Source organism: Tiliqua scincoides, chromosome 2, assembly GCF_035046505.1.
Source record: "Tiliqua scincoides isolate rTilSci1 chromosome 2, rTilSci1.hap2, whole genome shotgun sequence".
NCBI classification, from domain to species: Eukaryota; Metazoa; Chordata; class Lepidosauria; order Squamata; family Scincidae; genus Tiliqua; species Tiliqua scincoides.
Genome location: NC_089822.1, coordinates 20,654,842 through 20,673,705, shown reverse-complemented (window position 1 = coordinate 20,673,705; position 18,864 = coordinate 20,654,842).

Below are 18,864 nucleotides of genomic sequence, written 5' to 3'. Positions count from 1 at the left end.
AAAATAAATAATTATAAATAAACTAAAGTAACATCAATGGCACCAGGATGAGGTCTCTTGTTATCTGGTGTGCTCCCTGGGGCATCCCTTTGTCTCTGCTGGAAAGAAGGTGGAGTACCTCAAGACATGAGGGATGCAAACATCATCACGCTGTACAAGAACAAAGGTGACAGGGGTGACTGCAACAACTACCGTGGCATCTCTCTCCTTAGCGTTGTAGGAAAGTTGTTTGCCCGAGTTGCACTAAAGAGGCTCCAGGTACTTGCAGAGAGCATTTATCCAGAATCACAGTGTGGATTCCGAGCCAACAGGTCCACCACTGATATGGTATTCTCCCTTAGACAACTGCAGGAGAAATGCAGGGAACGACAGCCACTCTTTATAGCCTTCATAGATCTCACAAAGGCTTTCGACCTGGTCAGCAGGGATGGCCTCTTCAAGATTCTCCCCAAGATTGGATGTCCACCCAGGCTCCTCAGCATCATCAGATCCTTCCACAAGGACATGAAGGGCACTGTTGTCTTTGATGGCTCCACATCAGACCCCTTTGACATCCGAAGCGGCGTGAAGCAGGGCTGTGTTCTTGCACCAACCTTGTTTGGGATCTTCTTCACTGTCCTGCTGAAGCAGGCCTTTGGAACTACAACAGAAGGCATCTATCTCCAGACCAGATCAGATGGAAAGCTCTTCAACCTCTCCAGACTGAGAGCAAAGTCCAAAGTCCAGCTGAAATGTCTGCGTGACTTCCTCTTTGCCGACGATGCAGCTATCACTACCCACTCTGCCAAAGATCTCCAGCAGCTCATGGATCGTTTTAGCAAGGCCTGCCAAGATTTTGGACTGACAATCAGCCTGAAGAAAACACAGGTCATGGTTCAGGATGTGGACTCACCTCCCTGCATTACAATCTCTGAGCATGAACTGGAGGTTGTCCATGACTTTGTGTACCTTGGCTCAACGATCTCCGACACTCTTTCTCTCGATACCGAGCTAAACAAACGCATCGGTAAAGCAGCTACCACGTTTTCCAGACTCACAAAGAGAGTCTGGTCCAACAAGAAGCTGACGGAACATACCAAGATCCAGGTCTACAGAGCTTGTGTCCTGAGTACACTTCTGTACTGCAGCGAGTCATGGACTCTTCACTCACAGCAGGAGAGGAAACTGAATGCTTTCCACTTGCGCTGCCTCCGACGTATTCTCGGCATCACCTGGCAGGACAAAGTTCCAAACAACACAGTCCTGGAACGTGCTGGAATCCCTAGCATGTATGCACTACTGAAACAGAGACGCCTGCGTTGGCTCGGTCATGTCGTGAGAATGGATGATGGCCGGATCCCAAAGGATCTCCTCTATGGAGAACTCATGCAAGGAAAGCGCCCTACAGGTAGACCACAGCTGCGATACAAGGACATCTGCAAGAGGGATCTGAAGGCCTTAGGAGTGGACCTCAACAAGTGGCAAACCCTGGCCTCTGAGCGGCCCGCTTGGAGGCGGGCTGTGCAACATGGCCTTTCCCAGTTTGAAGAGACACTTGGCCAACAGTCTGAGGCTAAGAGGCAAAGAAGGAAGGCCCATAGCCAGGGAGACAGGCCAGGGACAGACTGCACTTGCTCCCAGTGTGGAAGGGATTGTCACTCCCGAATCGGCCTTTTCAGCCACACTAGACGCTGTTCCAGAACCACCTTTCAGAGCGCGATACCATAGTCTTTTGAGACTGAAGGTTGCCAACTACTAACATCAATAAATAAGGGAAAGCCAGCCCTGTTCCACCTGTTCTACAGAATTTTCTCTGTAGCCTGCCTGCAATAACACCCCCCCCCCCCAAAAAAAAAGAATCATTAAGATTTCCACCCCTTCCCAGTATCCAGTTCAATTTAAGTTCTTATACTTCAAGCATATCACTATCAGGACCCACCTGGCTTTGTAAGTCTGAGAGCCCAATCCTATGCCTGTCTACTCAAAAGTAAGTCCCAATTTAGTCAGTGGGGCTTACTCCCAGGAAAGTGTGGCTAGGCCTGCAGCCTAAAACAGAAAAAAATTTAACTTTACCCTGTCAAGCCTATTTCAATCTTTTTATGGGGGGGACTGCCTTCTGGAGCATTTGTTGAACTCCTGTTCCATCAAATCAGGACCATTCTGGTGGCCTCGCATTTCCCTTTGCCTGACTTGCCCAGCAGCCAAAGCACGTTTGCTTATTCGCAAGTAAACGTGACCATGTGGCTTAGGTTTGCTTTCCATAGGGCTCAATACATTCGCCAACTTGGAGGGAGGGACCTCTTTCTCGGGTATTTGGGGGGGGCTACATTCATTGGATCAGGACCATTCTGGTGTTGTTGGATTCCTCTCAGCCTGCCCTTTCAGATGGACTAAGGCAAGTTCACCTACTCACGAGTAAACACGCGATACCCCTTGGTTTCTCTTTCCATTGGGCTCCATGCATTTTTTGTTTTCCAGTTGTTTGCCAATAACCTTTGATGGAAAGGAGATATTTCACTCCCGTTTTTTGCATTACATTCCGCTTGAAATTCCACATCCAACGGTATATAACATGATGGTATTACTCCTAACCACCATGATTTTAGCACGTCACCCTCCCAGTGCACATCACCCCCCTCTTGCGTGCCACCCGGTGCAGCCCGCACCCCCCTAGCGACGTCACTGGTGTTGCTGCCCGCTTTTGGGTGGGGCATGACCTAGCTGTGGTTTCAACTTGTCTATTGAAAAGCAGTGGTGACCGGTGAAGTCCACTTTTCCTCTATTGCTCTAGGGCAGTGTTTCTCAACCCGTGGTACAGGTACCACCAGTGGTATTTGAGGTGGTGCCTGGTGGTACTCGCAGAACTCCTTCATAGATTGATTCGTCCTCCATTGTACCACTTCACATGGTCCACCTATTCCCTTTCAAAGTTAATGAACTCAATCTATCTACATCTGGGATACACAGGAAAATTCTCTTTATTCCATTAGAGAAATGGTCCAGTTCTGCTACAGTAGCATTCCCAGAGGGGAGGCACAGCGCTTAGTTTTGCAGGTGTCTCAACACGCCATGTAAGAGGCCCCTCTCCCTCCCCTTTGGAGCCATTCTGAGCAGTAAGAGCAAAGCGGAAACATCTCCTCTCTCCTACTCTCACCACTTGGAATGGCTCCAAAGGCTAGGGGGATGGGTTGTTTACATGGCGCACTGAGGTGCCTGTAAAACTTAGCGCTGTGCCTTCCTTCTGAGAACACTACTGTTCTGCTGACAATAAACAACAAACTGATAATAAGCCATAGTAAGCTATGGGTATATGTGCTCTGTTGCTCCTGGCCTTGCATCCTCTTTGGAACATGAGATTGAAAGGTTCCACTTTTGATTTTGATCAAAAGTGCAGTTTCCTGTTATTCTGAATTCTGAATTCAGGATACTGTGGTTTGTTCTAACTGTGGTTAATTCACAAACCAATCAAACAATTAGCTTGGAAGAAACAAGGAATGCGCTTTATTCAAAAACCAAAAAAGGAAGCTCTAACCAACTCTCTTTAACTGCAAGGGAGGTGAGGGAAGGAGAGAGCATGTGAGCCTGGGGCTTGTGTTGTCTTGTTTGTGATAATCTAATCCAGTGATTTTCAACCTTTTTCATCTCATGGCACACCGACAAAGTACTAAAATTGTCAAGGCACACCATCAGTTTTTTGACAATTGACAAGGCACACCGTGCTGTTGATGGGGAGCTCACATCCCCATTGGCCTTATTAACAAATGACCCTCCCCAAAACTCTCGCGGCATACCTGCAGACAATTCACGGCACACCAGTGTGCCATGGCACAGTGGTTGAAAATGACTGATCTAATCAGTGGTTTGATGATCATCTGAACTGAGCCAATCCCCTTATCTCACACTGGCAGCAATTCAGAAAATATTAAATGTTCCCACGTTCCATTTGAATCAGTGAGAGGACACACTGGACTTGTTCAGATGACACTGCTCAACCAGCCTGCCCAAGAGACAAAGAGTCAAGAGTTATTTGCTTCACGTTAACAGCTTATCATTTGAAGTTTCCCTTGTGTGTAATTGTCACATGATGGCACAGGGCTATACATGGGCTGGTTGAATTCACCCTTCCCTTCTCACATGAAGGTAGTTAAGGTGTTTTTAAGCTTAAATAGTACAACTTCCTTGCCTTCCATTCTTTGTTAGCTACTATTCTACTCTGCTCTTTGACAACACAAGTCCTATATAATACAAAACAGTTTCATATTCACAAGAGAAAAAATACAGTGTAATCATATTATGTCTTGATTCATCTCTTCAAACAAGTTCATACGTTGCTGAAGCCAGAATTTCTCATGATGATAGTGTTGTGAGCTTGTACATATGCTCATCAGTGCATGCAGGAATCATGAGTACATCTTTATTGAAGGGAAGAGACTGCCTGAGTTCTGGATACCAAGAGTAGGGATGTATATGTGTGCATCCAATTCTTACACTACTTCCTACATACCTTATGTGCAGAGGCATCCACCTCGGTTTGCATCATCCGGTGAGAGAGCTTATTATGTACATCACCCCCACGATGGTCTTCTTCTTGTACCAGAACATACAGAAAAAATTGCAATATATGCACAGCAGTGGCATCTCTAGGGTTAGTGTAAACTCCATGAGCTTTGTTTGTTTGTTTGTTTGTTTGTTTGTTTGTTTGTTTGTTTGTTTGTTTAAATATATAACAGTTCAAGTCCCCCAACAAATCAATAACCAATAAAAATCTAGTAGCCAACTTGATGACACTCACACAACTGAATAAGAGTTCTAGTATTAGTTCTGAGACATGGAAATGAGAGCTGACTCATACTAACACCTTACTGGTCTCCTTCTGTGTCATAATAACACCTCATTGGCTCTCGAAACAATCAGTCTTATTTGTCAGTTTTGCGTTGAAGAAATCCATTTCTTTGTTACATAAAGCAGTTGTGTTTTCCTTTTCTGGTTATTTGGCTATAATATTTGATAGGATGCAGATATTTCAACAGTTTGTTTCACTACATTCTGTATTAAATTACTCTTCAAATGCTAGATAACATGACAACATTATTCATAATTACAAATTTTCCAAAATTTTGGTCACTAGTGGTGCCACCTCATGCGGTCCACACCCCTATACACAATTGACAGTGTGTGTCTGTGCCCCACCGCACGTAGAGAAAAGTCAATTTTACTATATCAGCTAGTCTTTATGCCATAGTGTAAGTGCAGTAAGGAAGAACCAGGGTCTTTCACTTTGAATACACGGTTGTCTGCCAGGCCTTTGTTTTCAGGTCACTGAAGGTAAGTTCAAGGCACTTTGACCACATTTAGGATGTATGTCTCTGTTCACCATTAATTGCAATGAAATGGGTGGAGGATTCCGGTGGATGATGGCCATGGAGAATTCAGTGGATACCATGTGGCATTTAAGGAACATTGCTCTTCGCTCCTGCAGATGACACAGAGTCAACATAAAGGAGGGCATTTTTCTGTTGTTGCTTCTTCTAACAAAAGATCCAGAATTTCAACATTCAGTGCACTGTAGGATCAGACCTCAATATACCAAGTAGTACTAAATTTTCTTGTAGAAGACATTTTGAAGCCAATCACTCTACTCACTTGAGTAACAAAAACAGAAGGATGGGTTTTTTTTTTTTCATCATAATAATCTAACTGGATAGACATGTAAATTGTCAGGTGTCATCTACAGTCTTTGTTTGGTTCTGAGATATGAAAGTCCTCCCAAAATTGTAGGCAATCAATTTACAGGCATTTTCTCAGTTACTATTGTTCTGAGCATGGGAACTAAAAGCATCGCCTACCGCATGTATCATACTCTCTCAGTATAGTCATCAGGTCTTTCTTGCTACTGCACAATAGGAAAAATGCCACAATAGGGAACCCTCTGAAGCAAAACTACTCTTAATAACATCAAGCTGAGACACAATACTTTGGCCACAGTTATTTTCCTTCTTGCTTAGTAATGTAATAGCTTTCAGTGTGACAGACCCACGTGTTCTGAAGCACAGGGTGTATACGAATTAATCTTCTGACAGCCCACTAGCTCTCTCTCTCTCTCTCTCTCTCTCTCTCTCTCTCTCTCTCTCTGCCGCCACACGTTGGGTCGACACGAGAGAGAGAGAGAGAGAGAGAGAGAGAGAGAGAGAGACTGTGTATATATGGGTGTATAGGCATTTGCCTTGAAATTAAATGAAGTGAGAAAATATCAAATACTATTATTGAATTTCTGGAAGATAAATAATCTATTTTCTGGATGTTCAACAGCACAATCCTATGTGTGCAGACTCTGAAGTAAGAATGTGCTGGAGCCACACCCCTGAGTCCTGAGTCTCTGCCCTCTTTATGAGTTGCAAATGAGTCATAATGGTTGGCCTTTGTGACTCATCCAGAGCCTTTTTTAGAGTCACTTTGACTTGAGTCCTACTCTTTTGGAAAAGCAAGTCAAGAGGGGAGTCAGGCATGGCTCAGTAAAAAATAAAAGGGGTGCATGTCAGATTTCTCATTTACACTGCCCTGATGTTCCCATCCCATCAGTAATATACTGAAGTCCTTCAACCACCCTTCTCCCCCGCCCCCCCATGTCCTGGCTACCCCTACCTTCCTCTGGTTCCTCCTCCCAGCCTCGTGCAGACTTTCTCCTTCTATCTACCCCCAGCCCTGCCTCCTGGAGTCAACCAATCCTCCTCTCACCAAGTCTGTTGCTTGTGCTGCTTTGGATGTGGCTTCTGGGGCACTCACCAGGTCTTTCAGGGTGCTGCAGAAACGACGAAAAAAGTTAGCAGACACACAGCAGACTGGGCTGGCAAACTGATAGACTCAAGTTCTGAAACTTGAGTCTACAAGTCAGAATTCATTTCTGAGAAAAGACACAAATCATGAGTCCATTCCGGTTCAAAGACACAGGTAACTCGAGTCCATATGAGTCACGAAAAATGCATGTTTTGTGACATGCTCTGAAGTGAGTCCAATGAGTTCAATGGGACTTCCATCTTCAAATGCATAGGATTGCTCCCCAAGAGCCCAATCCTATCCAACATTTCAGCACTGATTTCACTCTGAATTGTGCCATCTGAAAAGCTGATGCATGCCCAAGTAGTTCCACTGGGGATAAGGCAATGGTGGAGTAGGTAAGTAAAAAGTGTTTTTTCTGGTCTCCAGCTGATCTACAGCACGCAGCAGAGTCTGAACAAGCACCACTGTACACTCTCGGCTGGCCCAGAATAGGATTGGGCAGTTAGTGCTTTTAAGCATTTAAGCAAGTTAGTGCCTTAAGCATAGTGCTTAAGGGTCCCTGCAGGGAGAAAGGTGGGATATAACATAAACTGTGGCAAAAGAAATGTGAGAAGGTGATACGGGAGGCCAAGAGAGACTATGAGGAACACATGGCCAGCAACATTAAGGGGAATAATAAAAGCTTCTTCAAATATGTTAGAAGCAGGAAACCCGCCAGTGAAGCGGTTTGCCCTCTGGATGGTGAGGGAGGGAAAGGGGAGATAAAAGGAGACTTAGAGATGGCAGAGAAATTAAATGAGTTCTTTGCATCTGTCTTCACGGCAGAAGACCTCGGGCAGATACCGCTGCCCGAACGGCCCCTCCTGACCAAGGAATTAAGTCAGACAGAGGTTAAAAGAGAAGATGTTTCAGACTTAATTGATAAATTAAAGATAAATAAGTCACTGGGCCCTGATGGCATCCACCCAAGAGTTATAAAGGAATTGAAGAATGAAGTTGCTGATCTCTTGACTAAAATATGCAACTTGTCCCTCAAAACGGCCACAGTTCCAGAGGACTGGAGGATAGCAAATGTCACACCGATTTTTAAAAAGGGAAGGAGGGAGGACCTCGGAAACTATAGGCCGGTCAGCCTAACATCTATACCAGGTAAGATGGTGGAATGCCTCATCAAAGATAGAATCTCAAAACACATAGACAAACAAGCCTTGCTGAGGGAGAGTCAGCATGGCTTCTGTAAGGGTAAGTCTTGCCTCACGAACCTTTTAGAATTCTTCGAAAAGGTCAACAGGCATGTGGATGCGGGAGAACCCGTGGACATTATATATCTGGACTTTCAGAAGGCGTTCAACACGGTTCCTCACCAAAGGCTACTGAAAAAACTCCACAGTCAGGGAATTAGAGGGCAAGTCCTCTCCTGGATTCAGACCTGGTTGAAGACCAGGAAACAGAGAGTGGGTGTCAATGGGCAATTTTCACAATGGAGAGAGGTGAAAAGTGGTGTGCTCCAAGGATCTGTCCTGGGACCGGTGCTTTTCAACCTCTTCATAAATGACCTGGAGAAAAGGGGTGAGCAGTAAGGTGAGGGGTGAGCAGTGAGCAGTGAGGTGGCTAAGTTTGCAGACACCAAACTTTTCCGAGTGGTGAAGACCAGAAGTGATTCTGAGGAGCTCCAGAAGGATCTCTCCAAACTGGCAGAATGGGCAGCAAAATGGCAGATGTGTTTCAATGTAAGTAAGTGTAAAGTCATGCACATTGGGGCAAAAAATCAAAACTTCACATATAGGCTAATGGGTTCTGAGCTGTCTGTGACAGATCAGGAGAGAGATCTTGGGGCAGTGGTGAACAGGTTGAAGAAAGTGTTGACCCAATGTGTGGCGGCAGTGAAGAAGGTCAATTCTATGCTTGGGATCATTAGAAAAGGTATTGAAAACAAAACTGCTAATATTATAATGCCATTGTACAAATCGATGGTAAGGTCACACCTGGAGTATTGTGTCCAGTTCTGGTCGCCACATCTTAAAAAGAACATAGTGGAAATGGAAAAGGTGCAAAAGAGGGCAACTCAGATGATTGCTGGACTGGGGCACCTTCCTTATGAGGAAAGGCTACAGCGTTTGGGCCTCTTCAGCCTAGAAAAGAGACGCCTGAGGGGGGACATGATCGAGACATACAAAATTTTGCATGGGAAGATAAAGTGGATAGAGAGATGCTCTTTACACTCTCACATAACACCAGAACCAGGGGACATCCACTAAAATTGAGTGTTGGGAGAATTAGGACAGGCAAAAGAAAATATTTCTTTACTCAGTGTGTGGTTGGTCTGTGGAACTCCTTGCCACAGGATGTGGTGACGGCATCTGGTCTGGATGCCTTTAAAAGGGGATTGGACAAGTTTCTGGAGGAAAAATCCATTATGGGTTACAAGCCATGGTGTGTATGTGCAACCTCCTGATTTTAGAAATGGGCTATGTCAGAATGCCAGTGCAAGGGAGGGCACCAGAATGAGGTTTCTTGTTATCTGGTGTGCTCCCTGGGGCATTTGGTGGGCCACTGTGAGATACAGGAAGCTGGACTAGATGGGCCTGGGGCCTGATCCAGTGGGGCCGTTCTTATGTTTTTATGATATAAACAAAGTTAATAATAATAATAATAATAATAATAATAATAATAATAATAATAATAATAATAATAATAATAATAGTGCACTGAATTGTGGTCCATAATCTTGAACTAAAGGAAATTTTAGTTACTAAAATCTAAACTAAAGGAATATTTACTTGAGCAGCTCTTCCCCAAGGCATCTCTAAGATCAAAGCCTGTTCATATCCATACATAGACATATTCCAGCAATGACATAAAACTATCAACTCCACCTATTGGTTTTGCTACACGGATGCTTGTTTCCTATGGCTGCACAGCTGACAGTATCTTTTTGTATGAAATGGGATGAGGCTTCCTTCTGGGGATCAGGTAAGGAAGTTGTGACAGAATATGGATTTGTGGTTAAAAAGACATCCTTAAGGCTGTTCATATGCCCCATAGTTAGGACCAATTTTTCCTAAACCAAGCGGAGGTGTTTGGGACAGAATTATGCATCTCTGTTCCATTTGTCAGGATTGGGTGGCAAATTTGCCTCTTTTAAACCACGGAACTGGCAATTAAAAATGTGCGTTCAATTTCCAATTTATGTTCATCACTATATTTGTAGCGTTCCAGTTCTATTCTGGTTCAGACAAAAACAGCAATGGGTCTGTTCCGCTCTGACCTTGCACCGGTCGGAGGACAAAAAAGGGGGCAGGCTGCCTGCAAGGACAGGATCCTGTACATGCCATTGCCAGCAGATCAATTCCCTCTCACAAACTCTCCACCCCATTTCTCCCCCTCCCCACCCAGTTTCGCTCCCTCTTTTCTCCTGTTCCAATATTTGAAATTCGCAATTTCTGGCATTTCCAGACTGAGGCAATGCCAGATGTCATATTTTTCCAAATAGGAGAAAGTCTTCATTGCTGTAACTGTCAGTTTCACTCAGAATTTTGTCAAGTTTCCAAAGTCCTCAGCAGCAATGCCTGCAAACCAAAAGTTGTGCTGGTGAGCTTGCTGAGCTGGTTGATAGAACTTTCCAGATCATCAGGTACCAGATATCACATGTAGATATCTTCTACTGCATGTAGAAGAAGATATAAAGCATTAATCCTACAATTGCAAATGGAGTGTCTGATAAATGAACCATTTATTTTGAACCAATTATCACTCCTTATGTTTTGGGGTTCAGTATCCAATTCTGATTTAACTCTACAAAGAGATCTTAGGTTCAAGTTCAGTTTTGGTTCATGGCATAACCCTCTCTAAAACACTGTATGGGTTTGGGTTCAGATTCAGTTTGACTGCCTGGCTTAAGTCAATTCAGGAGGGCATAATGGCTGTAATCAATCATGGATTCGATCAAAAAAATCAAACCACAGAGCTCTTTTGGGACTATTTTTTTAAACAACAAAATACTTCTAATAAATTAGATTTTTAACAACATGTATGCTAATTCTTTGACACAGCCATGGTCTTCTCACCCGAATAAATATATGTCAAATTGTCGGATTATTGCTGGCCATGAAAACCCACAGACATATACAATTAGATTGTGTGTTTAGACAGCTAATATGCAATTTGTATGATTTGTACCCAAATGCTATATGCAGTGAATATTGCATGCCATAGATAGATAGATAGATAGATATAGAGTAGAATACACTATTTTGCTTCTAAATGGGTGGTAACCAAGATATCTAGTAAAATAAATATATGTGGCAAATGACACATGCCTTTTAATGATACTTGGAGTTCATGTGAAGTTTGACAGTGCAATAAAAGTCTTATCTCTGCTTCCCCCTGTTATTGCACAGATTTAAACTGCAGTCTCGGAGGCAGTTTTACTATCTTTTTTCAATCTGTCCCATAAAAGTGAGACTTGATTTGCTTAGCATGAGAACAGATCAATAAAAGCTAAGTTATACAGCAGATTAAATCACTAACTTCAAGATCAAAGATGTTGCTTGTGCCTCGTATTGGAAAGACGAGATGAAAAGTGCACTTCAGATGCACTGTGGATGTTTGCAGAACTCCAAATAAGTCTCATCCTTGCACAACATATTAAATAATTGCTGCATCGCTCTTTTTCTTTGCCTTCTTTTTGGTGGCAAATACCTTTGAAGGTTGCCATGATTTTTCACAAGCCCCTCGGAAGGATTCTAAAACAAGGTCATTTATTGTATTCTGTTATCTTCATTTTCTAACATGTAAGCAACTGATAATAGAGGTAATGTTTTGGGTACTGTTTGTGAGCTATTTATACATTGCCATCATTGCAGATGACACATGATAGCACAAGCAAAATAACTCACTGTATTACTAAAACGATTTGTGGATGAACTAGGTGACAAAACAGGCCCAGGGGGAGGGCAGCAGGGGCATATGCATAACGGAAAGATTTAGATATTTTTTAAAAATTGCCCCCAATCCACCCAAAAGCCATGGTAGCATGCAGGTGAAATCCATCAGTCACAGCTAGTAGCTTAAGGAACCTCACAAATGGTAGGAAGAGAGATACCAAGGATGACTACTACTACTACTACTACTACTACTACTACTACTACTACTACTACTACTAATAATAATAATAATAATAATAATAATAATAATAATAATAAAAATAATAATGTCACTACCAGGTGGCAGTACAGTAGAAAAAAAGAACTGGAAAAATAGCAAAATATAGAAATCTACAAATTGAAATTGAATGGTTGTGGCAGAAGAAGACCAGAGTAACCCCAATGATGACTGGCATCCAGTAAAGCAACTTTATTTGGAACAGCTTATATTTTGTGACAATATTTAATAATAATAGGAACAGAACACACCAGATATAACGGTGGTTTAGAAGAAACCAGTGATGTGGCCATTCTAGAAGATAATTGAATCGAAAAGAATGTATTGCTCATTCCTGGGGGACCACTGCAAGGCATCACCCCAATGTTGGCTGCTTATTGGCATTGCACTTGCATAAGCCTCCTGTTCAGTTCACCCTGGCTTTGCTTCTCTAGCCACTGGCACTGGGGCTGGGTGGACACTGATCTAACATCAGGATGCCACACCACTGGTAATGGGGCATTACAGGAAAGGACTGTGCCAGCAGTACTAGGAGGACTGTGCCAGCATGGCATTGCCTGGAAAGGGATAAGACAGGGTGGTCATTGTGCTGGCATTAGTACTGTGTAAGCATTGCATTGAAATAGGACTGGGCTGTGAGTCTCAAATCAGAACAGTCTCAAAACTATAGCCTTCTTCTTCTTCGATTACATTGAAACATAACCATTCCACTGATTTTGTTAATCCCTGTTTTGCCATTTTAACTAGTCTTCTGCTTTTAAGGTAATTTACCATACCAGGTTTTAAATTAGTGAGATCTGGCCAGTAGCAGATCTCCCCAGCCCCGCACCCTCAGGCAAAGGTCCATGGCGGCACTGCCCTCCGTGGGATGCCACCACCCTCCTGTACACAAATCCTCCCCCCCCCACTTACCTGGAGCACACAGTGCCTCACATGACTCCAGGACGCGTCTCCAGGACAGTTTCTGACCCCTTCGGGAGCCTCAGAGAGGCTTCCGCGGGATCCTAAAGGTGCACGAGGCTCTGCGCCCAGGTCATTTGTCCTTCATGTGAATGGCAGGATATCTATGTGTCTGTCTGATTGTATGTCTCTTGCTGGTATAGCATAGTAATTGGAGAATGAACTACAAATCAAGATATCCCTGGTTCGACTCTCTAATAGAGATGGAGGGCTGTGTACACTCAGAAAATGTCACACAAAAACTATCACATATAAAATAGTTATTATCACACTCTCCATTTAATTCCATTGTGGGAGAAAAAGTAATAACCATTGATATTATGTCCTATGTGTTCCATATGTTCTTATATATGATACACAGTATGCAACACTTGGAATATAATATCACCGGACAAAATATATATAGATAGTGTTCTTATATACAGAAACTGTGTATCAGTTTACTGGTTCTGTAGTATTTGAACTATTTGTGATGAGAGAGAGAGAGAGAGAGAGAGAGAGAGAGAGAGAGAGAGAGAGAGAGAGAGAGAGAGAGAAATTCTATATTACATAGTATCTAGCTCAGTGGTTCTCACACATTTAGCACTGGGACCCACTTTTTAGAATGAGAATCTGTCAGGATCCACCGGAAGTGATATCATGATGGGAAGTGACATCATCAGGCAGGAAAATTTTTTAACAATCTCAGGCTGCAATCCTACCCACACTTACCCAGGAGTAAGTCCCATTTACTATTGTTGTTAAAAGAATATACATAGTAGCTTGTTAAAAGTACAGGTCTGTAACATTTCCCCAAATGCAGTCACATCCCATGGTAGCATCAAGTCTAATATATTAAAAATAAAATATTGAAATGAATGGGGACCCACCTGAAATTGACTTGCAACCCACCTAGTGGGTCCCGGCCCACAGTTTGAGAATCACTGATCTAGCTGCCTACCTAGCTAGCTATATAGATAGATACTATATATTAGATACTATATACTATAGTATCTATACTGCATATATGTATACACACAAAGTACTATAGTAATGTACACAAACTTTGTGTGTGTGTACATACACTTTGTATTGATTTACTGGTTCTGTATTATTTGACCTATTGGTGATAGATAGATAGATAGATAGATAGATAGATAGATAGATAGATAGATAGATAGATAGATAGATAGATAGATATAAAAATCACCAATAGTGTAAATACTTCAAATAATATATATTTGAATATGTACTCAAATATATATTTATATATTATATAAATATAATACTACAAATGCCGTCAGAAGCTTTCTTATTATTAACAAAATGCATGGCAGACAAAATGACCAGAGAGAGGACGGGAAGAAGAAAGTTTTGGTTGACAAGTGAAAAGAGAAAAGTGCACCTAAACGCACTGTGTAAGTGGCCCATTTGTCATTGGAGCTGTTCTGGGCAGTGACAGCAATGCTCAGGCGCTAACTGAACCAAATGGCATCTCCTGCACATTATGCCGCTGTCTGGAACTGTGAGTGTGTGTGTGGGGGGGGGCTGCTTACATGATGCATTGTGGCACCGACAGAACTCTCCCCTTCTCTAGCTATGCTACTAAGAGAAAGGAGGCCAAAGGCAAACAGATACCAGTACTTAATTTGGGGGAATAAGGATAAAATATAGTATTTTTTTTATCTGGCAAAAATATTACCGTAAATGTGGGTGATATGCTGCCTAATGGGTCTATGGGTTGACGTTGGAATTTTTTTAAGGTTGAAAGCCATTGTCCTGTGTATTTCCTCTGTGCCTGCTGTATTGTTGGCATGCCTTATTGCTGTAACCTTCTTGTGAGTGAATGCTTCTGCATTGCTGTAATAAATATTTCTGTGCCTGTGCAGAGGTCTGGTCTTTCAGGTGCCATTGTTAACACACACGTGCCAGTTCCTTTCTCTTTGAGATTTACTAGGTAATGACTATTATTTTCTTCAGGTTCTAGGCAGCAATTCCCTTTCTGGTGTGCCCAGGTTAGAAAGGCATATTAGCCTGTCTCTGTCTTTATCTATGCCATCTGCATTCAGGCCTGGAGGATATGAAGCTGCTACCTGAGACATAAGTGCTGGACTCCTTTGAAAAATTTTTTGGTGTTGTAGAAATATTTACTATTGACAACTTGAAGGTTGCCAAGCTGCAGGTAATGTTTTGCCATCAGGTTTAGGTCAAAATGGTAACTGACTTGAGAGACACTCCAAACCTACCCAACTCCCCACGTGGTACTGTCTGCTAAATACCATAGGGGTGTTTTGGCCTCCACAGAGTGAGGGAACATTTGTTTCCTTCCCCGGGGTAAGAGATATTGCTGACACAAGTCCACATTGACCTGTAAGGGTGGATCATACCAGGGAAAGGGGTTAGGATTTGGTGGGGGCCACTGATGCCATATCTGCCCCTGACCCACCCACCTCTCCACTTCCTGTCCTCCACTATCTTCTTCCTGTTCTTTCCACCCCTACCCCTTTCTACTCCTTCCCTGCCTGCCTCCCAGCCACTGTGTGGCCTTACCTCAAGCGGTTGACTCCACCATCCATTGCCAAATGGATCTGGCTGCTCACTGATAGCGGCCAGGCCATGCTGATGGCTATTTAAGATGGGGCCATCAGTGTTTTGTTTGTGCAGAATTAATATATACATGTGTGGGGAAATATATACATGTGTGGGGAAATATATACATGTGTGTGGAAACCAAATCACCCATTTCCCCAATCAGAAAGATCCTGGGGAATTTGGGTATGTTGCCACCAGATGGTAATCTCTTATGGCAGTATTTCTCAAACTGTGGGTCAGGATCCACTAGGCCTTGAGCCAACTTCAGGTGGATCCCCATTCATCTCAATGTGCATTCTATTTTGAATATATTTGACGTGATGCTGCCATGGTGCGTGACTGCATTTGGGGAAATGTTACAGATCTGTATTTTTGATACACTACTATGTATATGCTTTTGACAATGATAGTCAATGTGGTTTAATTTGGGATAAGTGTAGATAGGATTACAGCCTCTGAGATATTTGGAATATTTTTCTTAAACAAATCAGCAACTGCTTGGGAGGGTTAGGAGGGTTCTTCTTTATTTTAAATAATTTTTTTAAACTTATACTTATTGTAAACTTCTAATTTACTCAGGGCCCAATCCTATCCAAATTTTCAGCACCAAGGCAGCCGCAATGCAGCCCTGAAGTAAAGGAACAAACATTCTCTTACCTTGAAGAAGCCTCTGTGACTCCCACCCCCTTTCCCTGTAGGATGCAGTACATACTCTATTGGTATGGCTGCATCGGTGCTGGAATGTTGGATAGGATTGGGTCCTTGAATTTGGATTTGATTTGATTTTGTCGTACGGGGAATGTTACAAATTTCCTGCTTGATGATATCACTTTCTGCCATGACATCACTTCCAGGTTAATGACATCACTTCCAGTGGGTCCCAACAGATTGTCATTCTAAAACGTGGGTCCCAGTGCTAAAAAAGTTTGAGAACCTCTGTTTTTTGGTAAAGGGGTCTCAGCAAGGTGTCCAATCCCAGTGCACAGCTCAATGTCCTTGGTATACATGTTATTATAAATACACAAACATATTAAAAATACATCCAGGCAGACAATATACAAATTGTCTTTCTCTTCCTTATGCCAAATGCAGTAGGAACCGTACTTTCCAACTTCTTCCTAAGCACCCTGAAATTTTTGAAATGCCTTGTTCAAGGGATACAGTTTTCCATGTACACATTTGGAAAGCTTTTCCCCATGCTCCAGATATTAACAACAGGGTGTCTTACTTCTCTAATTCTCACCATTAATGTCAATTTATACATCTTTGCCAACACTGATGCTTTTAGAATCAATTGGTTCTCATTAATAACATTATTGTAGGCTTTTATATTAACATAATAAAACATATTGACATCCCTCCATTTCAAAATCTATTGTTGAACAGAGAAAAGATTGGGTTGCTTGACTTCTTTTCAGGATTGAGCTATGAACAATTTAGCTACCGATAATTCAAAATCATTCCAGAAATTGCAGCAGGGACAATTTTTATCAGACAGCCCAATAACACATACGTGGGAGCAAGTGGAATATTTTCATTACGCATTACCACTATTGTCTTCTAAAACAATAATATTGTCAAGAAATATGATACAATCTTGACATAATGTAGAACTGATTTTTGGTGCATTGTATTTAAAGTCTGCTTTGTCACAGAACTCCGGCTATACAGACTGGGCATCCCTTATCTGAAGTGTTTGGGACCAGAAACATTTTTGATATAAAATGTTTTCTTAATTTGGAATACTTGCATACTTGCATATACATAATGAGAGATCTTAGGAATGGGGACCACGTCTAAACAAAAAATTCATTTATGTTTCTTATACCCCTTTTACATATGTTGTAGCATATGTAGCATATGTTTACATATGTTACATATGTTTACATTTATGTTTCTTATACCCCTTTTACATATGAATTTTATACAACATTTTAAATAATGTTGTTCATGAAACAAGGTTTGTGCTCTATTTGTGATTTTATCAAAAATACAGTTTGTGATTGTATATCTTTAGGCAAAAAACGAAAAATAAAAGTTAACGCTCAAAAAAGTTAGGTATTTTGGAATACCTGTTGTTATGTATATAAGTTATGCAGGATTGAAATCCTGCATAACTGATTGGCCCAGACTTATGACTAGCCAATCGGGTGATGGATCGAAATCCTACCATCCGATTGGCCTTCTAGTTAAGGTTTCAACTGCACCAATCATGGGGAGTCTGGGCGGAGCTAAAGGCTATAAAAGCCAGGGGTGTTTGCCTTGTGTTTCATTGCCAGGTTCTGTTCTGAAGATGGAATAAACATATTGAGCTGTTATCTCTATGCCTTCCTTTATTCGCATGGACCAACTATATAACACTTGTTATTTCAGATTTCTGGATAAGGGATGCCCAACCTATATAGCCAATTCTTATGTCATATCATGTATTGCCTATAGGGCTGTTCAACCTGGAAAAACATCCTGCCTTATTGGCTGAGGGACAACTGGGACAGTTTGTTTGTTTGTTTATACTCTGCCTTTCTCCCCGAAGGGCACCCAGTTGCCAGATAAGCATTGGTTCTCAGTGGGGGAAAACCTTTATTCATAAATGTAAATAAATGTATAGAGAGTGAAAACTGAAGTATAGCCCTTTTTTTTTTTAGTACATATTTATTTTGCACAAACCTACATTGCAGATGCAGGCCTACTGAGTTTGATGGAAGTCTGAAGCTTGTGCAAATATACACTGTGCAATATATATACACTGCAATATATATACACTGTGCAAATATACACTGAAGCTTGTGCAATATACATTGACTGTGGCAATTTCCTGCAAATGTGAGCTGCTTGCTGCGCTGCTTAGCCTTGGTCTGTCTTGTCTCCAGGTGCTAAGCCACAGCAAGCTGAAGGGGATGCTGTCCGTCTGACATGTACAGTGCCAAGCTGATACTCTTCCTGCTTAGTCCCTCACTCCCCATCTCCTTTTCTAGTTTAGATAAGCAGCACTGGTGAGGAAAGGGTGGAGAGAAGGATGGACAGTGTATACGCTTTGAACAGGCTTGACTTATCTGTTACGGATCATTGCCGAGAAGGCAGCAAAGGCAATGGCATGCAAGCAAGCAAGCAGAGGAACAAGCTTCTGCATGCTTAGGCCAACCACTGTGCTCACAATCATTGGGTGGCAGTAGCAATATCGGGGCTTGCACCAACCTACCTGGCCGAAAACCTACCTACTTGCCCAAACCCACTGCCTGCTCATTCACTAGTTGAAATATGCTGGCATGAAAAAGAGGATAAGCGGTGGCTGGCATGTGTGTGTGAGCTCAAAGGGGCTACATTTTACTCTGTGTGTACATGCACACTGATTGTGTGTGTGTGTGGTTTTGTTTTTTGTTTTTTTTTGTCATTTTTATCACATTTAAGTAAATA